At 37.2% G+C, this 5,385-nt stretch overlaps 1 protein-coding gene across 1 annotated transcript in view; it reads left to right on the top strand.

The window, feature by feature from the left end:
• The window catches only part of PCCA (propionyl-CoA carboxylase subunit alpha), a 478,959-nt gene that overhangs the window by 42,843 nt on the left and 430,731 nt on the right, over positions 1–5,385 (top strand). The window lies entirely within an intron of this gene.

Genomic DNA, 5,385 nt, shown 5'->3' with positions numbered 1-5,385 from the left:
TTTTTTGAGACCAAGTCTCGTTCTGTTGCCCAGGCTGGAGTGCAATGGTGCGATCTTGGCTCACTGTAACCTCCGCCTCCCAGGTTCAAGTAATGCCTCAGCCTCCCGAATAGCTGGGACTAAAGGCACCTGCCACCACACCTGGCTAATTTTTTGTATTTTAGTAGAGATGGAGTTTCACCACATTGACCAGGCTGGGCTCGAACTCCTGACCTCGTGATCTGCCCACCTCGGCCTCCCAAAGTGCTAGGATTACAGGTGTGAACCACTGCGCCTGGCCGGGATTCTTTATATAAGATCATGTCATGTGACTAGAGATAGTTTTACTTCTTTCCATCTGGATGCTTTTTATTTTGTATTCTTGCTTAATTTCTGTGGCTTTAACTTCCAGAACAATGTTGATGAGGTGAGAGGTGGCATCCTTGTCTTGTTCTTCATCTTAGGGGGGAAGCATTCAGCATTTCACCCTTAAATTTGATTTAGGCTCTGGTATTTTCATAAACTTTCATTAGCAGGTTGAAGAAGTTAATTGCTCTTGCTAGTTTACTGAGGAATTTTTATCATGAACAGGTGTTGCATTTTTTCAAATGCTTTTTCTGTGTTTACTGAGATGATCATGTGGTTTTTGTCCTTTAGATATGGTGTATTGTTACGTTAATTGAGTTTTTTGGATGTTAAGCCAACCTTGCATTCCTGTGATTAATCCCACTTGGTCGTGCTGTGTAATTCTTTGTATATATTGCTGGATTCAATTTGTTAGTATTTTATTAATTTTGTGTTCATATTTACAAGAGATATTGTCTGTAGTTTTCTTATGATGTCTTTGCTTGGTTTTGTGTTAGTGTGATCCTGGCCTCATGAATTGGAAAGCTTTCTCTCATCTTGTAGTTTTTTGGAAGAATTGGTATTAACTTTAACTTTTCTTTAAATGTTTGGTGGAAATCACCAGTGAAGCCATTTGAATCTGGACTTCTCTTTGGTTAGTTTTTGATTATTAGATCCACCTTTTTACTTATAGCTTTTTTCAGATTTTCTATTTCTTTAGTCAGTGTCTGTAGTTTGTGTCTTTCTATGAATGTATCCATTTCATCAAAGTTTCTAGCTTATTGGTATAGTATTTTCTTATTTTTATTTTGAGCCTTCCCTTTTTTCCTGGTCACTGTCCTAGTCTGTTCAGGCTTGTTACAGGTTGTCATAGTCTGGGTGGCTTATAAACAACAGGAATTTATTTTTTCATAGTTCTGGAGGCTGGTAAGTCAAGATCAAGGCACTGTTAGGTATTGTCCCTGGTGAGGGCTCCCTTCTTAGTTCTTTGATGGAGCCTTCTTGCTGTGTCCTCACGTGGTGGAAGGGGCAAAGGAAGGATCTCATTCATGAGGTCTCTACCACTAGTGTTCTAAAATAGCATTCTAGAAGTACAAGGTGATACAGTTAGTCAAGAGCTATAAATTGGTGGATAGCAAAGGCAAAAATAAAAAGATTGTATTGAGTTTCTAGTTATACAATGAACTGAATAACTCCTTTTTTTTTCTTTTCTTTTCTTTTTTTTTTTTGAGACAAATTCTTGCTTTGTTGCCCAGGCTGGAGTGCGATGGTGCCATCTTGGCTCATTGCAACCTCCGCCTCCCAGGTTCAGGCAATTTTCGTGCCCCAGCCTCCCAAGTAGCTAGGATCACAGGTGCCCACCACCATGCCTGGCTAATTTTTGTATTTTAGTAGAGATGGGGTTTCACTATATTGGCCAGGCTGGTCTCAAACTACTGACCTCAGGTAATCCACCCTCCTCGGCTTCCCAAAGTGCTGGGATTACAGGCGTGAGCCACTGCACCCAGCCCTGAATAACTCTTTAGAAACAGAAAAAATCTTTGGTGGCTGGTTAAATAGTAAATATAAATAAATCGATAAACTTCATATATATCAATAAGGTAGAAAATACAACAAGAAATGTAACCTTGTAGAAGCAATGGAAATGATAAAACACTGTATGATGTGAATTTAAAATGAAACTTTTAGGACTTATGTGAGGACTTCTTGTTTTTGTATAGGGAAACCGATTTTTAAAAATGCTCTTTAGCTCTAAATTAATCTGTACATTTTCTATTCAATCCTAATATAACAACATAATTGGGGGGGATTGACAAAGAGTAAATATGCAAGAATAGCCTAGATAATTCTGAGGAAAATTGACGGGGAGTAGCCTAACATATTAAAATACATTTTAATACATTATAAGTCAGCAAGAAGAGATAGGTCTGTGGAATAAATTTGTTAGATTTTAGGCAGTGGGATGATGTGGGAGGATTTTTGAGTTGTTAAAGAGGGTCTTATGAACATTATGTGGATTTAGAAGACAAGGTAATTCTAGGATTGCTTGCCTCTAATTTACTGTGATTTTTAGGTATCTCAGAGAAGATAAGAACTCTAAGGAATGAGAAATGTTTAATGGCTTTAGTGACTAGGAGTTTCTAAATGTGCACATGGTCTGATTTCATTAGTTTGGTGAATAGTGGGAACAAATAATTTGGGAATTCTCCAAATGAATGTTAGATGACATTATGTTTTAAGTATAAAGACTAGTATGTCTTTCCACAAAAATAGTAAAATATATTGTTACATCTATATCAAACTGCTAAAATTAGTTTTGATTTTTTTTTAAAAAATGAGATCTCGTCAGGTTAAATGAAAAGAATTGAGAATCTTCATTCCCAAAGAGGAAAATGATTCTGTACATCAACAGAATCATTCAACCTTTGACTGTATTTTCTATCCACGTTCCTAAATTGAACCTATCTATACATATTTTGTTGCTTTGTCTGTGTACAGTCATGTTGGTTTTAAATGAGAAATATCTGATTTTACCACGTTGAAACAAGAACCTGAAATCAAGGAAGTACTCACTGTGACTCACATCTTACCCAGGCAGCCTGCTGTTGAAAGGATGATCCCTGGTGCGCACTGTAGTCTCAGCCTCAGGATTCTATAATGAGATTGAGTGGGGTTTCCTGTGAGCACTCTGGGGTGATTGACAGTAAGGTGAGGGCAATCATCACTTTTTATGCCTACCCTTGATAATATATCCCTGCTGTCTGGGGAGGTACTGGGGACAAATAGGACTTCATGATGTCTAAGTAATTAGTGTATGTTGGTTCCAGCTGAACAAACTTGAGGGTAATGATCAGGTAAATGGAAATGGAACACATTACTGCATACTAAGGTATAAAAGACTTTAGGGGTAAACTTTTCAACATTTTATGGGATTATTGGAATATCTTTATTTCATTTTTTATATTTACATGTCTCTGTATATACATACTCTTACTTATATTTTTGTCAGTATATCTTCAGTTTTACCTTAGATGTATATAGAGATGAAAGCAACTTAAATGTGAAAACCTCAAACACTTTTTTTCTCCTTTACATGATTTCAGAATATTTTCAAACTTTTCTATTTGGAAAGGAGTTAAGGTTCTTAAATAACCATTTTTTAAAAATTTCACAAAAATTGTTAATGGACTTGTTTGGAGCTGACGCCTATCACTGATCCTCAAATAGGAACAAATGACTAAAGTCAGGCTTAGAAAACTTTTATGGGGTGTTAACTGAAAAATATCAGGTGACCCTTTGTGTCTGTGTGTGTGTGTGTACTTGAGAATGTTATATTTAAGTAACATTTTCTTAAATTGCCTTTTCTGAGTAAAGAATATTTTAAGATGATGGCTGTCCTGGTCCATGTTTCACAGTTGGTCTTAATTAGATCAGAAACATTTCCAGACATTTAGGTTGCAAGAGGAAATCTATAGGATTCTTAATTTATTCTTACAAAAGGTATTTATAGTTGCCATTCTTCAATATTAACTTTCCTTATCAACAACAAAAAGTCTTGTGGCAAAGCCTCTGAAGAGTGACTGCAGTACTGCATTTAATGGGAAGGGAGGAATTGTTTGCCTTAGTATATGGTTTTGAATCTGGGAGTCTGGGAATTATGTAATCAAAGGGTTTAAAAAATGGCATAATGGCTTTAAAACTTGCTATTTCTCACTTTTCTTGTAAAACTTAGCCTTCAGAAATCTTTTTAGATTAAGAATACAACGTATCTACTGTGCAAATTTAAAACAATAGACTTTTCATTAAAGAACTAATCAGGAGAAAAAAGCATTTAAGATGTTTAGATATTTCCTTTCCTTTTCTTTTTTGCTTTTGTTGTCTTTGGAAAACTTATTTTGCAGAAACAGTTTGCTGCATCAGTTTTAAATGTTTTGATTATCTTTGGCTTGGCTAAATTACTTTCTCTGCATTTTTGGGTAAAATGGAATAGGATGGGATTCCTGGTAGGTATTTGTTCACATTAATATTATATTTAATTGGAGATCCTGCAGAATAGTAGCAGGAGGCTGAAGAGAATTATTTAGCATTAGCGATGGCTCGTCTGGGAGTTGTGGACTAATCAAGGCACTGCAGTGTTAGTAGTGGGGATGATGGGAGTTATGACGATTATGACATGTAAGCAAGTCTGTTACGAATTGGACAGGCAATGAGTTAATCAAGAAGTATGTTAAATGGCTCTCATGCTGATTCATTATTATCTACCATAGTGCCTGTCAGGTTGTGTATTTAAAAAACACAATCATTGCCAGATTCAATATGCGTATGAGCTGAATTCAGCCATTGTTTGCTTTTCCATAAAATAACCTCAGATTACCTTGCATGTATAAAAATAGAAAATTATGTCAACTGTGCTGTGATTTGTGTTTTAAAGTAAAGTATCTTTTTTTGTTAACAGAGTCATTTAAACATATGTTTGCTTTGCCCTTTCATGTATTCGTTGTGAATATTCTCTGGCTTGTATTCTATGCATAAAGGGTTTGGGCTTGAAAGTAAAATTTATGTGTCTTTACTTTTCAAGATGAAAAAATAATTCCACTATTTCAGAGACAAATTAACACATGAACTATGGACAAATCAAAGCATGAATCTTTTCCACCGTCAAAATGCTCCTAAATTGGGGGTGCGGTTGGGAACCTCCTTTGCTCTAGTGGGGTGTCTCTTTGTGCCAGGTAGACAGACCCATTCTGTGCCCAGCATGGTTGGAGTTATCTGTCAGGAAACTATCTATTAGAAATGCGAGAAATGGGCCGGGCGCGGTGGCTCAAGCCTGTAATCCCAGCACTTTGGGAGGCCGAGACGGGCGGATCACGAGGTCAGGAGATCGAGACCATCCTGGCTAACACGGTGAAACCCCGTCTCTACTAAAAAATACAAAAAAACTAGCTGGGCGAGGTGGCGGGCGCCTGTAGTCCCAGCTACTCAGGAGGCTGAGGCAGGAGAATGGCGTAAACCTGGGAGGCGGAGCTTGCAGTGAGCTGAGATCCGGCCACTGCACTCCAG

Source organism: Rhinopithecus bieti, unplaced genomic scaffold (genome assembly GCF_001698545.2).
Source record: "Rhinopithecus bieti isolate Rb0 unplaced genomic scaffold, ASM169854v2 scaffold_2254, whole genome shotgun sequence".
Classification (NCBI taxonomy): domain Eukaryota; kingdom Metazoa; phylum Chordata; class Mammalia; order Primates; family Cercopithecidae; genus Rhinopithecus; species Rhinopithecus bieti.
The sequence above is the reverse complement of the archived record's forward strand: the minus strand, read 5'-3'. Positions and strand labels throughout refer to the sequence as shown.